The sequence below is a fragment of the Numenius arquata genome, chromosome 8 (genome assembly GCF_964106895.1).
Source record: "Numenius arquata chromosome 8, bNumArq3.hap1.1, whole genome shotgun sequence".
Lineage (NCBI taxonomy): Eukaryota > Metazoa > Chordata > Aves > Charadriiformes > Scolopacidae > Numenius > Numenius arquata.
The window spans coordinates 46,160,858-46,183,878 of NC_133583.1; positions in this window are offsets into that span (position 1 = coordinate 46,160,858).

The window sequence follows — 23,021 nt, forward strand, 5'->3', positions numbered from 1 at the left end:
GAGCCCCGCGTGTGTTGGCATTTGTGAGATGAAGACATTCAATGTTGCTTTTTAGACTGTAAGTAGCTGCTATATGGGGAACTGCCCCTTTCCCAATAGGCGCAGCTGCAGCAGGCTGGCTTCCTTCACACGCCAGTCCCTCACAGACACAATTGTTGATTTTTAAAGAGGAAACATTTAGGCCCATAAGCACAAATTTACAATGTTGGATTATGTCCCAAATTTGACCTTTGTTGTTTTGTCCTATTTTCTTCTTTATAGTCTCTTTGCACAATCCATATAATTTTTTGTGTGTTCTGCTTTGTTCTTCAAAGCATAGATTAAACCAGACTTTTCTCTAAACAGATAAATTCCAGCAGTATTGGGTCCTAGAGCAACCCTCCAATTTCACAGACCAGAGAGCCACAAAAATAAATAAATATGGTTGAACAGAGATTTTTAGTCTTGGGTTTTTGCGAGGTCAGAATACCAACAATAACAAAAAAAAAGAGTAATGTTTGCATATATTAGTTAAAAACACTGGAGAATAATACTTTAGCAAAAGAAAAGTCGACCCTAAGCTTATGACTGATTTTTGCAATTACAATGTGAGTTGGGAGTCCTAGACTGTTAACCGGTGAGTTTTCTGAACAGCAGAGCTGAGGAAATCTGTTTTCTGATAGATGACTTCATTGAACTGTAGCAAAGCTTCCATGTGCATTCACCTCCTTCCTGGCAGGAGGGTATCCAGGCAGGAGAGCGATCCGAGTGCCTTCCCCCAGTGACACTCCAGCCTGCATTACTGTTTCCATGGGCACCAGGAGCTTTGCTGACTCACAGAAATGAAACCAAGCCTGAGGATGGAGGAACTTCTGCTGAACATGGTGTGACCTCTGCCTGGAGACTTTCTGGCAAGTGCTTGTACCCACTTTCCCCAGCAGCAGCTAAGGTTGCACCACACTCCTTTCTGTAGAGGCAGGAGCAAACTCTCCTCTACCCAACTGCCTGTTTTCTCAAAACCTGTTGGTGAGGCAATACCTTTAGATTGCTTCCTCTCAGCCAAGTTTAATGAAAGTGACTGATGGTGTCAGAAATTATGAGAGACTAGTCGGGCGAAAAGCAATACAGCTGCCCATGCCTCATTCCATTCAGAAATCAGGATAAAACTGTTTTCTGGTTCAAGGTATGTAAGTCATGGATGCAATTTTATGCTTGCTTCTGCATAGGTGAGGACTCCCTAGGGGAGGATGAAGGTAATCCCCAAAGCTGCTTCAGATCAAATCCCCAGCACCCTGTATCTCACCACTGCTGTTCCTCTACTCATCTTCCCACTCAGTCAGTGCCAGGAAAATACTAGAATCTGCCATCTTTATCCCATTTTGTAGCCAGCAAAATTGTAAAGGAATTATTGAAGTGAAGTAGCTTTGACTCCCTCTCTCTGCAGAAGTATATGGCTTGTGGTTCTCCAAAAGGTAGCAGCATGACTTGCAAAGAGCTGTGAGTCCATCTGTAAACACACGGTTATAAATGAAGGAAAATGAGGCTCCCATGCTCGCTCAGTGTGTGCATGGTCTGTTCGCTTTGTGATGGCTCAGTTTCAGAGGTTTTGCAGCTTGAGGATTTGCTTCTGTGTGTGAATCCTGAGACCTTTGTGTCCAGTGGGAGTGGTTCGAATGAGCCAGAGATCACAGTTTGATTGACATGAGGGAGCCTCAGGGCATGCAGACAGGGTCAGGAGCGATCCACAGTGCAAAGGGCTACTCCTCTGAACTAAACCTGATGTGCTATTGACCCTTCATTGGGCTATTCAACTAATAGATATGGTTGTAAGCCCTTTTTGTGTGAATGGGCCATCCCAGTGGTGCTGTGGGTCCTCACAGCCTCAACTGCCACGTTCAGGGGCAGCAGGACCAGGTACCCAGATACAAGGGTAGGAAGCTTAAAGAAATAGTAAGAGGTGACACCTCAATATCTCAAGGGATTTAAGCCCAAATGACTTGCTGCAGGTTGCCAGACAGGAGTCTCTGATGGATGACAATTCACTTCTCTCTGCCCTGTCTTCTCTGGCCCTCTGTCCCTTCTCACCCTTTGCAGCAGCAGCGTGAGCTTCTGAGTTGAAGTGCAAAGAGCTTTCAGCGAGTAAAGCCAAACGTTGATTAGAAGTGGTGCCAGGGATGAGATAACACTTGGATGTGGTATGAGCCGTTCGTCCTCTCTGCAGCAGTCACACTGAATATTTTGACTTGCTACAATAATTTCCTGTGGGCTGATATCCACTGATTTGATACAAATGGTAGCAACAGGCTCCATCAGGAGCTGCCCTGAAGGGTTGTTGATTCATTTAGTCCCCACAATGAAAATTGAGTGAGCTATTATTTCAAAAGGGCAAGCTGGATCCAGCATGTATTTGTATCAATACGCCAAAGATGACACAACCTGTGCCTCACCCAGCCCAGCAAAGTGGGTTTTTGCTAATGCTTTATTTGGTCTCCACGTTTGGCTGGGAGACAAGCAATGCTCTCGTGATGTGTCGTCTTTATGAACAGTGAACTAAAAGCATTCTCTGTAACGGGGTGGCACTGCTGTGTCCTGCTGACTTGATTTCTGTGCATCTCTCTTACGCATAGATTAAAGTGAGAGACATCACTGTGAGAATAAGGACCTTGGGCTTCCTGAGATGCTGCAGTGACTGGGACTGGCCACCCACCAAATGCAGCTGGTAGTTCCTTACAATTTCTGCCACATTTTGGATGTGATGTGAGGAGAGCCGGTGGGTGGCCTCACTGATGGAATCTGGGTGGTCCTGGTAAGTCAGTGTGCAGTGGCTGGCACCCACCTGTATGTGGGGTCTTCTCAGGTTCTGCACCACCACTCTCCGTGGACAACCCACAGGCACTACCGCATCTTTCCAATTATGGGGTTTAAATTTTTGTCCCTTTAGTTTTTAACGAACATTTTTGACATTGTCAAAGTTGAAGCAACTGGAGCTTCCTTTGATCCAGGAGCAAAATTGACTCAGCTTTGCTTTACCCAGTTTTATTTAAAGACCATGACTACCACTTCTGAAATGTTACTTGCGAATGCTATATTATTACATTATCTGCCTTTCCATCTGTTAAATGCCATGGTTCCAGCAGCAAAAATACCACTGTCTGACAGTAGCAGCTGTCAAAGGTCTTATTTAGCCTTCTGCAAAAAGTAGTAAAACTTGATACCACTACAGATAAGCCAAGCTTTGTTACAATAAAACTTTCTTTGGATGTGATTTAAGGAATGCTACTATTTATAGCACCTCTGGATTTTTACTCCTGCATAGGAGGGAGGCTGTACACATCTATAATTTTAAGTATGATTATTTGCTTTTTCTTGGTTTAAAAAAATTATGTTATTGTTTATAACCCATGTAAAAATATATAATCCTCTGTGTAAATCTGGCCTCAGCATTCTGAGTGGTTTTTCCCCAACCGTGGCAGACAGCACCCATGACCAGGCTGCTTCACAGAGGATTAAAAAAAGTATTGCTTGGGCCAAACCCATCTCCTACCTTCTGTGTAACCCCAATGACTTCACGACAAATCAAAAGTCAGGTTATAAGCCTTGCTCATGAACTAAGTCCTGTGTGTCACTTAGAAATGAAAATTACAATTCTGTAGTGAATAGTGCACTTAAATATGAGTGATAATTGGGACAACAAATTAAATGAAGCATTGTTTATATTAATTGAGTAGTTCTAAAGACTTCTTGAAGTCAAGTGTCCCATTAATAAGCATCGCCTAATGGACTGTATGTCTCTGGGGAGCCTCGCAGCCTTGGCCCAGCACAGGGAAACAACCAAAGAGGTTCTGCAATGCTGCGGCTCCATGGTGCTGCACACAGACAAGCTGCATGCCCACAGGAGTTCTCGGCCACCCCATCCCTGGTCCTGGCTGCTCTTACACCTCTGTCCCCATGGGCTGAGCTGGTCCTTCAACCCACCTGGAAAATTACTGGGGAGTGCAGTTCTGAGCACAGCTCAGCAGGGACGTGGGTGATGCTGTGATGGCACCAGCTGCTGTTGGGCTTGGGTCTGCCCCAGTGGAGGCACAGAGGTGAGTGGTGCCCCAAGGCAGCTCCCGGTCCCATGAGAACTGGAAGACATGGCAGCAGTACCGGTGCCTCTCCTGGCATTCCACAGGCATCTCCCTGCTCAAGGCTGAGGGCATGTAAATAATACGTTGGAGAAACGCGTGTTTTAGGCCTAAAACTAGAGGAGGGAGCAGGTTGTGCTGGGCCTGTGCTCTTCCTGGTGGCAACAACTGCAATCTGTTGTCAGGTAAGGCACATTTTTGGTGTGGTTTGGGTTTGTTTTTTTTTTCCCCCTGTTAGCGCTGCAGGGGGTGGCACGGCACGTTCCCTGCATGGTACATGGTGCTCCCAGGGCCCCCCCTCACCTGGGGCTGGCCAGGACGGGCCAATGCCTCGGTGGCATCATTGTTCATTGCCCACTGGCTGTGTGCCACCCTGAGGGCTCCCTCGCCGCCCCGGGGGCTTTCCCAAGCAGCACTGATCCTGGCTGACCCCTTGAAGCCCCTCACCAGGGGCTGGGCAGGGGGATGACGGGGTGATTTAGGGGGAGGGCAGGCAGAAGAGTGGGAAGATGGGGCTGTTGATAAGGCTTCAATCACCAAACCGGTCTGAAAGCGTGTGATTTGGCACAGCGCGGGGAGCTGTAGCTAACAACACAAAAGATGAATAATTGCAGGTCGTGGCATTCATTCTCCCAATTTTAAAATGATTAAGCTCTCGGTGAGGGCAGGCAGCTGCAGGTTTGGGCTGCCTTCGTCCCTCTGGCAATGGTTAACGTGGCGCTGACGTCCAGCGAGCGGGCACCCCTCCTCCTCCAGCAGCACCCTTCACCCCAGAGCGGGGCCGCCCCAGGGCCTCACCGTGCCCTGTCCCACCAGCCCGCTTCGTAGGGACGACATGAATAACAAGGGTCCCTCTCCTCCTGCTGCTCATTTCTCCACCCAAATTAGCGGAGGGGATGTAAAGCTGCGACGCAGGGGTAAGTCACAGCCACCGCGCGTGCCTGCCTCAAGGAGATGGTAATGGGCAGGAAGGGTGGACATCAAACCTTGGCTCAAAAGGGACTTGCCCAGCCCAGCTCTCTGCTGTGCTGCTGCCTTGAGTCACTTCCCAGGCCGTGGGGCAGAACTTTAGAAGGGTTTATGGGCTAATCCACCTGTCTTAATTGACTTTAGTTCTGTATTTGAAAATAACAGATATGTTTAGCTAAAATAAAATAGCTAATGGCTGGGAGCAGGGAGTTTTTTATAGTGTTAGCAGAGGGGCAAGTTAAAATAAAAGGGCTGGTTTCCAGTTAGAAAATTGTAACCTACATAGAAATATCTCTTATGAGGACTGCCTCACCTAATTTTGCATTCTCCTCCAGCACTTGTGAGGTACCATATGTGCCTACAAGTGACCATATCCTTGAAAAAGAAACAGTTGTTACTGCGAGTTACTGCAGAGGGCTCAGACTGAACAGAAAATCCCAAGGATACTGCTAGTAAGTGTGAAAATGTTGATTTGGGGATTGCTGCTGTATGTTTTGAGCTAAGGGTGTGTGTGAGTCTTGTCATCAATCCACAGGGACGATGCTTTGGTACAGTTGATGTGCCACCTCAAAGTCCGAATCCTTTAAGCAGAAGGCTGAAGCTAAATCAGGAGGGAATGAAACCACCAGTGTTTGCTCCTTTCCGTTGATTGCACAGCTCTGTTATGCAGGTTTGAAAAGCACTGAATACATCTTACTGCTAGGGCTCATTCTCCCACCCAGGGCAGGTCACACCTAGCTAGCAGCTGTTTATGGCATATAAACATTCATTCAATTTGGAGCTGAGTGCTAACATCTTAAAATTGGACAAAGTTCTTGTTCTGTAAGACTTGATGTTTCCCTTGCCTGCATTGCTCTCTCAAAGATCCCTGTGTAATTTTTCTACGTTATTTTCAGTGTTGTTCTCTCTACCTCTTCTTCTTTTATTCATTTCCTTCTTTCTTATTTTCTTTCCTATGACTTTTTTCATCTTTTCTATAGTCTTTCTTTTTCATTTTCTGATTTCTTTCCATCAAACTCTAACTTTTTCTTTTCCCATCATCAAATTTTCATGCAGTCCTTTCCCTCTCCAACACACACGTCTCCTCCCCTGTCTCAGATTCCTGCCTGTTCTCAGCCACCCCAACGGCTTTGGGCATGTGGTTTAGGTAAGAACAATGAAAAGATGAGGAAAGCCTTGCATTTGGAAGAAGAATCAAGTGCAAAACCAGAAAGGGCTAACACAAAACCAAACTAGTGAAAAATACTGGGTCACAATCTAGATATAAAACACTAGTGTTGAGCTGTTGTAAGCAAAGAAGAGAAATGCAAGTCTTGTTCTGAGATACATTAATGGGACTATTGCATCAGCAATGGGAGGCAGGTATCTTACTTTTCTTGAAAGTGGGAGGTTGGGTTGAACTTTCTGGACAAACTGGGAGGTGTCCAGAAGACAGCAACACGCCTGGTAGTTGTAGAAAATATGACCTCCCAGCAAAAGCTGAAGGAATAGAGTTGAACGCTAGACCTGTCTGACTAGGGAGAATAAACACCATCACTGAGTGTTTTAAAAAAAGAAGAGTGTGCATGTGGGAGCCTCCAGCTATGCTTAGGTATGTAGATTTAGACAAGAATAAGTTTCTTCCAGTACTGCATTCTGGGGCTTTGCTGTGTTATTCCAGATACCCAGTTGGGGCTGTAAAACTTTCACCCTTCTTGTTTTGCAGGATTTGGTGAGAGGAAGACAGACTGGCGGCCACAGCACAAGCCCTCACAACTGCTGCTCCTCAACTCCACTTCTGGTTCCACTGCCACTCCTGAGCAGTATTATCTGCAGGTAAGAAGGTTTCAATTCCTCTCCTTCTTGAAAGGGTTAACAGCTAAACTCTGTTCCCTGAAGCAAGCTGAGGTCTCTGTGTGAGTGGAGCTAAAGATCTGCAAGTAATGTTACTTTGCTGTTAAGAAGGCATGAGGGATAAACTATCCTGGCTCACATGTAAATATTTGCAGTTATAAACAGGAGCAAGACCAACTGGAGAAAAATGTGAAAGACTCATGATTTTCTATTGTCTTTTAAACTTTGCTTTAGAGGGATGAAATACCTTTTAAATAATTATATGGCAACTGCAGCACAACAAACCCTACATCCCCTTCCACTCAGTTACTTTGACCAGCACTGAAACACAGGTTGGTCACTGAGTCTCGATGACAGCCAGTGTTTTAACAAAAGCACAAGTCTCTGGGAGCTGGCTCTTGCTTCTTCCTTTGCCCAATTTGAAAAAAAAAAAAGGGACATACAGAAATAACCTTTTTTATTATTAAAAGATAGCTCTGAGCATCCAATGAGTGCTAGGCCACTCATCAATTAAAAATTACCTTAGGACCATAAAGCAAGCTGTGCACTAGACAACCCCATTTCAGGCAGAGAAATAATTATAAAAACCAGCTTAAAACATAAAACAGATATTAAAAATAGCAGACATCCAGTTAATAACCATCAGGCTTGGGTACATTAGAAAAAAAGAGGCTTGCCTATCTATTTGTAGTTTTTTGGCATGAAGAAGTGACACAGCTCACAAGCCTGTCCCCTTCAGGGCTGACAGTGCTGCTAGCACAAGGCGGTGCTGGGAAATCTGCAGAGATTCCCAACCACCAGTAGCAAATCCTGCAGAAAAAGGTGAAGGCAGAGTTGTTAAGGGTTGTCTCCTCAGAACCGAAACTGGGAGTGGTGAGCCCCGGAGCACCTTGCTCTTTCACCAGAGCTTCATAGATGGGGTGGGATGGGATGAGATGAAGCCACAAGAAACATCCTGGAAGGAGAGAAGACTAGTGCAGGAAATGCTCTTGCATCCCAGGAGAGCGTGGGCGCTTGGCTCTGGTGGTGCAGAGCTGTCTTCTTGCTGCTCTCTACTACCCAGGGTGAGGTGGGTCTGGGTTTGCCCACCAGGGGGAACACAAGCAATCTTGGAGATTAAAATGGGCAGAGGGTAAATAGGACCTATCAACCACTGCCGCCTCTGAGGCAGAGCTGTTCCCAGCAGTGTATTCCCAAGCACTTTGTTCAGTTAAATTTTAAATAACTCTCTTACTGTGGCTTTCTCTGCTTCGCCCTGGGAGGCTTGGTTCATTAGGTCCATTAGTGGAATTAAGGATTTGACACAGCAGGCCACTTGAAAAACATCAGTCCAAAGGGCGTTTCACCGACAGCTGATGTGGCTTCTCTCTTACTCCACAGGAAAAGCTGCATGAGCAAAATATGACTGCCTGAGTGTGTGGCAGAAGGAGAAACAAATGAAAAAACCTGGGTGTTCTTGTGGCACTGAGGTCTGGTGGCGAGCGGTAACTCTGCAAGCAGAGCTGTGAGGCTCTGTGCTGCATCTGGGCTGTGCGGCAGAGCATCCTGGGGCCCAAATGCTGTTGTGTCTCCCTGCCACCTTGGGCTCAGACCTCGCACCCTGGGGAGACTGTCCATGCCAGAGGAGCAAGCACAGTGCCTTATGTGGAGGCAGAACATGAATAACTGGAATAAAAGAGGCACTGCTCATTGCACAAATGCAGTCACCATGGCCGCCATCCTCAAAATGGAGGACCATTTGGGTCAGTGTGTCAGTGGCATCACATGCAGCTGTCTGCTGGAGGTGGTGGATGAGCCAAATCTTAGCATGGCTGCTCTTGGAGAGCAGGGTGCCTGGGAACAACTTCCTTAGGAGGCAAGTTTCAGCCTCCCTTAAACAACAGTTTTGTTTTCTCTCACCTGGAGGGGAGCTGGTCAGGGTGCAGGGCAGCTTTGGCATCATTCAGACCAAGCTGCAAGCCAGGATTGAATTATTTCTTGCTGCGTGGATTTGGAAGAGGCACATTCTCCACATTGTCCTACTAATAACCTTCTGCTGAATCAGAGGACAGTCAGCGCAATGAAAGGAAAATCACTTTTCAGGGAAAGATTGATGGCATATGCTAGAGCTGTTATGGGAATGTTGTCTGGCTTTGGACAGCTAGTTTTTGTTTGATAACGTGCGAGATGATCTTGATTCACTTTTAGATTTCAGTATGGAATAATATAAGACAGCATCTCTTGATGTCAGTGGGAAATGAGCCTATTTATGCTAGACAGAATTTGGGCATAGAAAACCAGAACATCCATATGCTGCACAGTATTATGCCACCCTCCCCATGTACTTTTCTAGTTAGTTCCTTATAATTCAATATGCTCAAAGTAGGGGCAGGCTGTGCTGCGTTTCTGGCACTTGTGCAAGCAGAAGATCCTGTGAGGAGCACAAAGCTGCCTAACTCATTGATTGCTTGTTGCATGCTCAGCCCCATCAATCACTGCCATGCCACAGCAGCTGGGGAAGGTACAAGTGTGCCAAAGTGTTTTGGTGAAGAGCCACCTGGGTTTGTGGCTGCAGGTGAGAGGTGGGGTTTTACTCCAGCAGTGAGACCGCAGCCCCCAGGCGAGCACCTTCCCCACACCATGGATGAGTGTCTCTGCGGGAGATGTGGCTGAAGGGGATGTCCAGCTCCACCCCGGCCACCACACTTTAAAGCCTGGCTTGTTAACCTAGACCTTGAAGGGTTTCCACTTGGGTTAGTATGCAGGACCCTGAGCTACAGCAGCTGTTCAGCTGTCAGGGAAGGGACAGGACATGCCCCTGCAGCAGCCATGCCTCCAAGGGTTGCAGCTACATCCAGCTGCTGTTCAGCCAGTAACGAGCGTGTGCAGTGTGTCTACCATCAGAGGGCTGCACTGACTCTTCCATTAGTTAAACACCTACGAATCTTTCAGAGGTTTGAGCATTTTTCTCATACAAACTATAAAATTGAACAAATTCTTCCTTAGACCATCTGACCCATGACATCCTCAGTCTATTCAAACCACATCCCCGTGTACACACCTGGCAAAACAACTGCACCTTACACTGTGTATGCACAGTTTTACATGGGCTGTCACCCCCTGCCAAAGGCCAGGGGCAAGTCAGAGCTAAAGAAAAGGGAGAAAGCACTTCATTAAAAAAAAAAAAACAAACAAAAAAACCAAAAAAAAAACCAGGTGAAGTTTCTGACTGCAAAGGCTTGTGCTATAATTAAAATGCAGGTATCGGAATTTTCTAGTCAATAAACATTCCTTAAAAAAGACTAATTTTATGAAATCTTTAAAAAGAGAAATCATACTACAAAAAAAGACCCACAGCCCATTAATAAGATATTTATTTCTCTGCTTCATTTAGCTAAAAGCACTGCAGTGGAGCTAGTTCCTAAAAACGTGTGGATTGCCGTCAGCCATGCTCGGAACAGGAACAACTTTGCAGACGGCTGCATCTCCCGTTGCTATGGAAATGGACCTGAGCTCACTGAAAGCTGGGCAATGGGCTCTAAAATTATCGGTCCTAATATTGAAAAAATGCTGGGGTGACATTAGGTAGTAGTAGTAATAATAATAATAATAATGTCTCATCTTGTGCAATATAGTCTTTGTTGGTTTTATTCTATAGCATGTTATGTTCATGTTTGTATTTGAATTATCTGATCAAATATAACCCATTCATTTGTATTGCACTTACTGACCACAACATTGCAGGGGTTAGATACCATCCAGACCCAGCAATGGGAAGAACATCACCAAGAAAATGGATTTCAGAAGGAGAATTGTTTGCTTTAACTAACCAGCCATGTGGACACAACTGACCATTCCTTTTATCACGGCTGTCCTGTTGCACAGCAACTTTCCATTAGTACGTAAGTGTTTGCTTGATCCATTGCCATTACAATATAATATATAGTTCAATATAATTAATCCCACATTAACATCTTTTCATTTTGCTCTGTTTAGCAATCTCCAGCTTTGCCCTAGTTTCACAGGGTTCTTAGTTGCACTGAAAATATTTGCCTCTAGCATCATAGTAACATCTTACTAATCAAACAATACTGGCAAGGAAAACTATGCTATGCAGATAAACTTGACCATGAGAATTTAAACTGTAAAAAAATTAAAGCTTTGAGGGAAAAACTGTGCCTGTCATCACAGGGTGAAATGCAGGGCTGCAAACAAAGAAAATAAGAGTTAGAAGCCACCTTCTCAGCCTATGGTTTTGTGGAAAAACCTTCTATACTTACCAAGAGTCCTGTGAAAACAAAGTGCTCATATGCCAGTCTTAACCTTGGGATGTTTTAATAGGTTGCTCTTAAATTATTTAGCTTTATCAAATTAGCAGAAGAGTAAGTTTTTACTCTAATATCAGTTCTTGAGAAACAGTATTGTACAGTGGGATATTACTGCAACATCTTAAGATATGATCTTGAAATGCCTTTAAATCTGAGTAGTGAGCATATCAATACATTATAGCAAAATGAGACGTATGCTTTTAGTTCCTGGGAAAAATCTGTCCCTCTTAGAGGATCTGCAAACATCTTACACTGAAATAATGCTGAAATTAACAGTACGTAAGTACTCTCCATCTTAATTTATATACTAATGACATGCTTATTTTTATTTACCAATCAACTGTTTTGTGGGTAGATAAATGGGTTTTGAGACTATTTGCTTTCAACACATCCTTTGTTGATCATCTGTCACGTTAAAGAGAAAATTCTGTAACCATTTTAAATCCATTTCCCAAAGTCTGACTTGCCTCCTTATGGTGCCTAAGGCATTACTCAGAATTATTTCCAAGCCTATGCAGAGGGTTTCTGCTATATTTGTTTAAAAAGAAGCCTAAACTTTGTTCATTATAGGTAGAAGGGTCTCTGTGGTAGAGATTTAGTTTGCACATTTGGAGGGGATGCTGGTAACGAAGCACTTCTGTAGTAAAAGCTATTAGGCATGCAGGCAGATTCAGATCTTAGAGTCTTCCTCCAAGCCGTGCTCATGAGACTCAGGGTTATTTTAATTATATTGTTTCTTTCAAGTAGATTTTATAGAAAGAGGATTGCACTGTTTTCCTTCAGTGATTTTTTTTTTTTTTTTTTCAATCTTGGAGGCCAAGTAAAGTATCTCTGATGGTTAGTTAATTTCTACATAATCTTCTCACACTCACTTTTGTATGGGTCTTGTATTTTAGAGTCAGGATTGCAATTTAGAGAGCTGAGTTGGTGTAGACTGCCACTTGCGGAATAGGGTTAAAGTTCTCCAAGCCACTGTCAAATCAGTACAGTGAATTTAGGTACTATTTACAGGCACTGCCAAACTAACACGTGATGTTTGGATGCTCAGGAGACATTGAGGACTGGAGTGGACAGGGTAAGGGTGGTCTCCAGAGGCGACAGTCAGTACAGAGCTGTAGGAAAAGTCTTTCACAAGATTTATCTCTCTTTCTGAATGATCTGAACCCTGCATTCCCTTTTCCTCACGTTAGCTCGCAGTTTCAGTTGAAATGAAGTCAATGGCAGATCTCCCACTGACTTCAAAGCAGCAAAGTTTTGGTATTTAGGGGAAAATCACTATGAAGAATAATAATGCAACATAAACACCTCTGTTACAAACGCAGAATGTAAATAACACCCTTCTATAGCATTTATTTAAATCCCCAGGCACTGGTGGGAAATAGGTCTCCAAATAACCTAAACAGTTCGGCACATTAAACTCTCAGCCTTTACAAATATTGGTAGTGTTTCAAAGAATGCATTTTTAAGTGAGCAGTAAAAAGCAATTAGGCATGTAATTGTTGTTTTAGAGATTTAATCCAATTCCCACTGCAGTCAGTGGGAGTCCTTACATTTACTTCAGCAGAGACTCAGTTGGGACCTCACACACTTGAAGAGAGTGAGGGAAAAAGAAGGGGGGGAGGAACTTGCATAAAATCAGAATTGGGAATTTCATAAGCCTACATAAAGTGCAAAAAACATTTGAGACAGCAGATAAACTCTGTCAGGCAGAAAGCATCTACTAACCACCACAACAGAACAAGATTCCCCCTCTCCTTTATACAATGCTCTTTCTGTCACTCGACAGCCATATAATTAAATTAAAGGCTAGTAAACTTTTCTGAACTTCTCCATGAAGTTCACTCAATTTCTCTCTGTTAGATGTCTCAACGTAGAACTTTAATTCATTGTATTTCTGTACTTGGCAAGTAGCACAAATGTTGTCATTAAGACAATATATAAACCTGTAACAGGCTACACCCTGTAGAACTTATATTTAACTTGTATTTAGGCTAGATATGAATGCTATCAAAACAGGAAGATTGAAAGCTTTGATATATATTTCATGATGTTACTTTGATTGAAAGTAAAAACTATATTTAGTTTTCAAGGTGGAAATTGGAAAGATAAACTATTTGGAGCATTCACAATTACTTGTGAGAATCATGGATGGTTTATCAATATCTACATTGCAGACATCTGAATCCAGGATTATAAGTATTTAGTTTTCCCCTTGGTTGATGTGCAAATATGTAATGACTGAAGATGTATAACTCAAAATCAAGTATCCTGGATGGATCTTTAAACTTTTAAGTTGGCAGGAGTATATTTGAGGGGAAGAAATATTATACTTGTTACAGGATTTAGTGTAATTTTATTGCATTTTTTTCCTGAGGTATCATAGCATTTCATTTACAGCATTCTGTTTCCTACAGAAATGAGATTGCAGCAGACACTTTTGTCATTACCAAGTCAGGATTAAGTTCATTGCTGCAGCTGAAATCTAAACGGAATAGCAGAAGATGGTTTTAAATTAGCTACTTGGAGGTTTGGTGGAGTAAATGTCCCCTTTCCTTTCAGTGCAGGAGGAGAGGTGATGGGCATTAAGATGATCAGCGTGGTGTGAATGGAAGCTCTCCATTCACATTTTAAAGGTGAGACTCTAAAACCCAACATGACAAAATATATTCTCCTCTTAAAACTTACTTTCAGTCTAGGAAGAAATGGTATAAAGCTACATAATGCAGTGATATTTTTGTAATATAAATGATGGCCAGTAAGGAGACACGATGCAACTCACTTCAATGACATGGCAAAAATAAGTTTCCAAGGATTTATAGTAACCAAAGTATTACTTCTGGTGATTTATAAAGCCACACATGGATCTTCCTCTAGACAATCAGAGGAACAAAATAGAACATAGCTACAACGATGTATTACAGTTTGTTTGACCTCATTTGTCACAAGAACAGAGCCTTTAGATCAAATGTGTCTGCACCAAGGCCGACTCTGCCCTCCCTACAAATGCTTGCAAACTGCAATAGGGCTTCAGAGAATTAGCTTTTTAATTATTGAACATCAGAAAATGTATTTTACTCTTTCCGCTGAAGTGCAAATACACCTGATTTTAATGGAGAAGTATTATTTCCCACCACCCCCCCGAAAAAAAGCAATCAAGGACAGAATACAAGGCGCCTGAGCAGACCATGGTATCCCAGTGAAAATCTAGGGACGGAGTCATTTGAATTTTGCTGACTGACCACTGGATGCCACTATTGTTCCACTGAAATAAAGTGCTATGGCGTCACCTTCTGACTGGTTTACTACCCCTGAAGAGGGGAGTTTAAATCGCACTGGTATCACAATTTTCTGCAGAAAATAAGCAGCTAGGTTTGAAATTATTAATGGTTTTGACTGTGTTTAGGCATTTGACTTTCCTCCTTGCTCGGAGCCCCTTCTCAACAGAAATCACTGCACTAGTCTCTCCCTTCAAAGGCCCTGGCAGGATACCCCTATCTTTTGACTCAAGAGAAAACATTTCAAATCCACATTCTGGTCATGCAGAGTATTTAGGCATTATTTAGGAAAAGAAGAAGAGATGAATGATCTAACATTGGCCCCCAACAAATCGGAGCCCCAAACTGGGGAGCCCGCCAGGCAAAGTGCTAGTGAGTGGCTATCCTCCCTCTGCCCCACGGTACCATGGTCTCCAGCTGACAGAGGCTGCTTTGGAGCTCACTGCCTCCTTCAGTAAAAAGCTCAGAGTTGCATGTCAGAGAGACCTTAAGACTGGAAGAAAACAATGTCAAAAAAATGCATTTTTTTTTTCTCTAAATGAGTGGTTTTGTGTTATCTTGCTTTTAAAAGCTTTTGCTGTTTTTAACATTAAAAAAATGTACATATGTATTTGAAATCAGATCAATTCTGTCTCTGTCTGCAGAATCACAGGGTGCGGATTGCTGTATTTCTCTCCAAGGCCACAGGAAAACCCCACAGCTGTCAGGACACAGTGCAGTGCTGTGTCCCCAGAGTTGCACCATGGCTTTGCAGCCTTCCCCCCTGAAAGGGAAGGGCTTCCCGTTTGCCTCTGTGATAAGCCGCAGGGTGTAGCACTGCCCCAAAGCCTCCATACACTCAGATCTGTGTATTGTTTCACGCTGGTGCTTTCTATGATTAAATTCTCATTTGGAGCTGGCACTGAGCCCTGCTCCAGTAACAGAAATTGTGAGCAACGATGCTGCTTGTGAGCCCCTCTGCTCCAGCTTTTCTTCAGGAATTCCCCTGAGCAAGCTCTCCACACACCAGCACCGTTCATCCCTCCCTGTCTGTTCTGTGCAGCCATACTGTGGTTTTATCCCTTTCCAGGAGACAACCCTCCTAATGGTGCTGTCAGGAAGGAATAGATGTTCCCCTCTCGGCTGCTCTAGTTGATATTCTAGAGGCAGTCACCTCCAGCAAGAGGTGAAAATGACAGCTGCAGGTAGTAATGTCTTCAATCCTCTACTCTAAAACTTTGTACTACATCAGCTAATTATGTTATATACTGGCACCTAACTTTAGCAGTAAAAAGAACTTCTTCCCTTTCCCACATATAGTATAAAAGGGAAATATAGATGCTTTTTTTTCTTATGAAACACACACACATATTCCTTCTTCTATTGGCAATTTCACACACACACAAAATACTGGATGTTTGAAATTAAAATCATCACAATTGCTTTACTCTAGCTGAGGGATCCCTAACCTCATTTTGTAACTGCATTTCAAAATGCAGCAAGTGTACTTTAGCCACCAGGGGAAGGTGACTGTCATTTACGTGGATATGGAGACAAAAATGACAGTATAATTTATGATTGAACCTAAAACAAATCTTCACCATGGCTCATATTTTTTCTTTTGCAATTTTCAGCAGTTGAGGTGATTTCAATAGGACAAGAAACCTTTTCCACGATGCTTCCGATATTATTTATTTGAAAATACCAACACTCCCCCCCCGGCCTTATTTTTTAATGTGGGTTCCTTTTATGCTCCACCCCAGCTGTTTAAAAAGATTTCTTTGGCTTCATTTCAAAAGGGCCCTCTTTAACTTCTTGTAATTCCGAGTGTACAATGTAGAATATCAGTTTTCATTTAACAGGCACCTGATAGTGATAATAATCTAAGTGTCCTAGTAGCACGTATCACAGCCTAGAGAGTGACTAAGAGGTGCGTAACACAGTTGTTACCGTGCGCGCAGAACAGAATATAAGATGTTGTTTCTACAGACATTCAAAGAAATAACCTAAGTTTACAGAGTGGGATGTTCAGATATTTGCTGGAATGCAACCCCTGACAACAATTTTACAAAAATTATTTCACTTAAGGATCTTTTTAAAGACCCATTTGTTGGCCTCAATCTGTTTTTAAAGCAGCTCACTTTATTTCTTCAAATAACAGAAAACCTTTCTTAAACTATTACCCTAGAGACCAGTAAGAGCAAGTTACTCATCATTGTCTTTCCAGTTCTGGACAGAGAGCTATTATGCTAGCTCTATTTGTCACGTTTAAACTGTGTATGCAAGCGAATGAGAAGTTTCTTTGTGCAGGTTTCAGATTAAGAACTAAGGAGAAAATTACTCACATTACCAAGATTTTCTCATTATCTTTAAACATTTAGATTTTAAAATATTTTCTTCTTTTTTTGGTTTTGTCTTTTGCTTTTCTGTTACAGGCGCAGCATGCAGGAGGCGTGCCAGCTATCTGCAGAGACAGCAAGTCTTGGCAGAGCTGAGAGATACTGCTCGCTTCCATAGTTGCCCTTAAAATTTATTTTAAACTGTAAGTGCTTTATTTTTAAGACATTAACTTGAATATTGCATATTTGCAAAATAGTTTTCTTTCAGTTGGTAATCAGTCAATGTCTTGGTATTTACTTTTTTTCCTAATAGGTACTTGTGCACGTGGAGTTTAAGTTGTACACAGGCACTTGTGCATCAGCATTTGTCAAACCAAGGGGTGATACAGAATCATGTGCACAATTGTTTCCTCATGCTTTTCCTGAGCTCCTCCTAAAATGAAAAAGAAAGGATTTCAATTTAAGTGCCTTTAAGTAGTAAGCTCACCCTAGCTCGGACTATGCTCCAGTGGCGTGACATGAAGCACCTCTCCTGGGAGAGGCATCGTTTGAAACCAGTTGCAGCTGAGGATGCTTAAAAACCAGAGTATCAGCTGTGTTCACCCTGGGTAACTGTAGCTTAATTGCTCTGCAAGCTACTCACAGACCAGCTAGAGAGAGACAGGATTGAAATCATTACGTCACGTTGCTTTTCTGACACTTAGTGTTACTTTGTGGGCCTCAGGCTGAAAGGACTGTACTGTGGTAAAATACGAGTCTAGAAATTTTATTTTCCTAAATATTTCACTGTATGGTTGATAGTGGCACTGAATGGAAGCTTTAATTCTTCTCTTCTGGTGTGTATAATTCTGTTTACAGTCAATAAATGACGCTGCAGTAAATTTTCTCACAGAAGGAGAAGATTTGCACTTGCAGCGTCACTCTTGGTAGCTCCGAGGCCTGTGTTGCTCCATAGGAGCGCAAAATGAATGGTAAAATTATGTGAGAGTGCCAGGGGTGTATTTCTATTGAAATTTAATATCCTAATGATCTGAAATCGGCGCTAAGACAATAAATTCCAGCCCTTGGTTGTGGCATAGACTTCCCTGAGAACACACTTAATACTTTGGTGCTTCAGTTTCCACGTGTTTAAAATTATAACACTGTTCCTGCTTCTTTTGGTCTGATAACCCTTCAGCGTCTGGGATTCTGTGTGTTGTTTTGGGGCACTGAACAATGGACACGGACGTGTTTATTTGCTGACAATAAAAAATTCGTGTTTTCATGACTGGGGAGAGGTCAGATAAACCAGAGACTGTTTCTGCGGACACCACACTAACACTCCTTGTTCACCACTTTTCCCTGAAATGCTATTTTGCTGCTTTTCACAAGCTGTGGGGGCTTCTCTTCGTTTCCCTGATGCTACTTTTTGCTCTTCCTCCTATATAAACACATTACAACAATTTCAAACACTTTTGAGTGCCTCAGTGTTTGGTAATGAAATTTGCAGAACTATCTCAGCAGCTGTCCGAATGAAGGAGAACAGTTAAATGCATGAGATTTGGTGACATTTGGCCCTGCCTATAGTGTGTGTGAGATGTTGAACAAGCTTTTGTGAAACTTTTTCAGATGGAGACTGACGAAGATATGCAAAATATTGCACGTATTCCCTGAAGATGATGTATATGTAGCACAGGACAGGGCGGGAAGAAGAACAACTGTTTCATGGCATGAGTTGCTATAGCTACTAAGATCAACATTTTTCATGAAGTATCTGCATCACTGAAACCCTCCCACAGTTGAATTTAATGGCATTGTCTACGCTGCTCCTTACCTCATGGAAGCAATCCCTTGAACTACTAAGAGTCCAAAAGATTTCAGAAGTGAACCTGAGTTGCTGCAAGCACTGTAGCCATCTGATGTTTTATCCTCCTCCAAAGGTCTTTGGGGTAAATCCAGTGAAAGCTTACCTGGTCCCTGCCTCCCAGAGTGGAAAGGAAAATCTGGGTGCCTAAGGTATGAGTATCATGTGTAGAGATATTTAAACGAAGTGAGTATCTGCTCCTTTCTTTAATGAGAAATAAGGCTGCAGAGACAGAAATGTGAGGGTGTAGCTCCATGAAAGGGATGAGTGATCTTATGTCTCATTGATGCTAAAATTGGGAAGTCCCATTCCTCTCCCCATTCTTTCTTTTCCCTCTCTCCTCCCCTGGATTGTCTTGTACTGGCTCTAGCATGTGGAACCCTCTGTGGAGGCCAATTCACTTGCTAAGCTGTTCTAATACCAGCCCAACAAAAAGATAAAATAAATAGAATTAGTGAGCTGAACTGACTCTCACGAGGGTGCAATAAAAACCTGGCCCCATGCAAAAGCATAACGGTGTAGACAAGTTTGGGGAGGAGTGGTGAAAACAGTGACAGCCTGGGGTTTAGTTGGCATCTTCTCTCTCACCCCAAGGCGCTCTTGTTCAGAAGTTTTGGCTGTAGTTTCTTTGCTGTGGAGTCAGCATCCTTTTTGCATTGCATCGCCTTGGAGCCCTGGTGCTTAGTTTGCTTTCTGTGGTGCCGGTTCGGCACAAAGACTTGGGTGGGGGATGCTCTGACCAGGCAGCAACACCACCTCATCCCAGGGATATCTTTGTGACTGTTGGTGTGCTTGGCCAGACCCCTGGGGAAACACAGGCACCTTTTTCTCTACTTTTTTGTGATCTAACAGGGATTTGTCTGAAATCTCACAGTCTGAGTGCAAGAGCAGAGGGAACTTTCAGACAAAAGTAGAATGTTTTTTAGATACTGAGCCAAGTGACTCTCATGTGCTGGGGCAGGGGGAGAGAGGAGGGACTGGATCGCACAGGTGAGCTTAAGTATGTGAAGTCCACCTAAATCCTGCTGTAGGCCACTGCATCTTTGGAGCCTCCAATGGGCTCCAGAGGTATCTGCTAAGATCACTGCATGACTGGAGCTTCTAATGGGTGAGCTGGAACCCAGAACAGACCTTAAAGCGCTTACCAGCGCCCAGCACAACCCACAGACTGGCTTATGAGGTTATTTTTATACATCTCCACAAAAGAGACTTGAAAGCCCTATGAGCTGGGCTTTGTCGAGACACAGTTCTTACATCAAGAGACAATAAAGGAGTCACAGACTGCCACTGGCCTATTGCATAACAGGATCAGACATTTTAATGAGCTTCTGCTAGTCCACGGTTCATCAGCCCTGCTGATTTGTAATGAAGCGGGACACTGCTATAGAAACCATTCCAGCAAACAGCATTTTTGAATGTACTTAAGAAGATGAGTTTGAATTGAAATGCAAACAAACTGTGGATCAGTCCATCTCTTTCTGAATTGTAGGAGCCTGTTTGCCCTCCTGTCCATGTTACAGTTTAATCCAGTCTGAATTAAAGTTTTTAGAGGTATTTTGTATATCTCATTTCCCAAAGCATCTAGTTTCATCTGGTTCTTTAATATTTTTCCCATTACAATTCTCAATCCCGCTTTTTAGCAAAGGATTACAAAGAAGAAATTATAAACAGATATTCAAAATTTCTCTAATAATTTATTCTATTAATTATGTTTATAAAGAAATGGGACTAAGATTAATTTTAAGGACAATGGTCTATAACACATAGAAGAAGACCTATGAAATAAGAAAAGTTTTTTTTCTAAACTGCTGAATTATAAAGCAAAATAGAGTCTCCAGATAATTTCACCAATTAGATTCAAGCAAACCCAAGTAAAGAAGGAAAAAACCTGTTTAAGGAGTTGTTCACTTAAAATTCGTGTTACAGTCAAAGACCTGACATACATTACAGGATATTTATGATGTTTCTCAAGAGAGCACAAGAAATACTTGATGTTATCCTCTACTATATCCCTTAGGAACCAAAACCTGCAATGACACAGGTCATTTTCCCTGTGACCTTTTCCCTGCACCAAAATCCTACCTATATGCCACCTTGTTATGAACCACTTCAGAAAGGTTTTAATTCTCACCGTGGTTTATGAAGACTATGTTATACCAAATTGGTACATTATCAATAAAGAACTGTGTTGGTCTACAGTTTTTCATAAGGTAAAATTTCCTCTGACCCTCTTGCCTGAAAGCATCCCACAAAGACTTCTCCTTTCCTGGCCAGCCCTTTGAAAAAAACATAACCAAACACAACCCATGATGCACAGCAAAGTGCTTGGGGAGTTCTCTTTTGAATAGCATCAACTTCAGGAACAGCTGCTAAGATCAAATGGACAAAGGGAATTCAGCACCACCCACCCCATGTATAATCTTTTAAAGCACCAGGAACTTAATCCTTCCCCTGAACAAAGTCTGTTGTCCCACTTGCCATCACCACTAACATCATATATTCTGTGTAAGTCTGCTTCCTCCTAAGAGCACACCTGCAGCAAAGCTACAGTATAAAGGTCCAAAGTCTCTGCAATTAACCTGAGTCATCAAAGGAAACATTTATTCTGCACTGCGAGGAGTGATTTCCTAGGACCAAAATAACAATAAGAACGTATTGTTATTAAAAATATTTATTACTGTTATTGCAAAGGTACTAAAAGCCAAACCAATAACGAGTATTTCTGCAAGCTGCGGAAGTGTGATTCCTACACAGCAAGAACTGGTCAGTTTACTGGCCCTATATAAGTCTTTTTCATCTGCCTGGGGAAGTAATTACGGTCTGCCCATAAATGAGAGAAATAGCCTTACTTCCAGTCTTGATGACAGGAGCGTATTTCATTTCTGGGAGTTTAATTTTGGTGAAAATTTTGAAAGGCTGATTTTGACCTTATTCGGCATTTTTCCATTCTCAAGCTGCCCTTTGAAAACCAGAAATGTTGAATGAAAAAGAATCTGGAAGCAGAGCAAGCAGCATGGAAGAGATGTACGGTGGTTTATCACAGCTATGTTTGCGGTAGGAAAACCTACAGGACTCATTTTCTTTTGTGCTTCCGTCCCTCGTTGCATGGAGCAGAGCATCCCTCTGCTCTGCAGATGGTCTGCATCGCTCTGTCCGTTTGGCAACCCCAACAGTGAAAATGCTAATGTAGGGTCTGCATCCTGTGTGACCACCTTCTTGCACTGAAAACGCAGAAAATAATCAAAATTTGCCAACTTGGGTGAATAACTGAGTTTATGATACTATATAATCTATCAAAAAAGAATATTTTATATCCCAATTGCTGCTGTTTTTCTGTGATGGTGGCTTTCCAGTCGTAACAGCCATCCTGTCTACTTCCTCTTTTCTGACAGTAGTTGTTTTGTTATTTCTTGACCTGGACTATAATGCCCTAACCTTTGACAAATTGACAAAAATAATTCTCCACCTCTTCACTTTGCTTGTGTTTAGACATTTGTGATTATTTGCACTGGGTCCTCTAACAGGACACTCTCCTCAAAGATAAATGTAAAGAGAATATTGGACCGATAAAGGTAAGTTTACAGAGAATGGAGCTGAATATTTTTTAAAGACTCATTAGTCACTAGAAATGAAAAATGTTTACTGTATTAAAAATGTTATCTTACTCAGCAGAACCTGTTCTGGTCACCTCATCTTTAAAAACAAAAGCAGAATAAGGTTGCTAATATTGAAATATGTTTACTAACCTGGAAAGAAATTAGGATGAAAATTTCAAATTATGAAAGGCAACATAAAACCTGACATTTTCTCCTGCACCAAAATATAAGAATAGAGATGTCAACAAACTTACAGCAACACGCAGGATGGAGAATTAGATATTGCAGATATGTATAAGCACAGGATTGCGGAATTTGATGTACTTGGGTATGAAGGTGGTGGGTATAAAGAAAAATCAATGATTGATTGAAAAGAAGGCTGCAGACTTGCAAACCCCAATAATGAAAGTAATCAATTCCTGTGGATCATGATTACTGAATTAATTTTACCGAGTTCTATTGGGCAGTTTTATTAAAAGCCTCACATATTTAGTGAGGTAATGCTAGACCATTTAACTGATGCTCTCTGGGCAATAAGGTATGTGCCAGCCCTGGTGCTCCTCCAGGGACACATTTTTTGTCACGCCTGGGCAAAAACTTAACTCTTGGTGAGTGCCAGGAATAATATTTACTGACAGATTTATATTTTCAAAACTTAGCACCCCCTCCGGCCTTGTGACCCGGGCACTAGGTAAGAAGGCCTCTCCCCGCTCTTAGGGCCTACCGACAGGTTCCAAACCGCAGCTAGATACGCCGGAGCCATGCCCTCCCTCA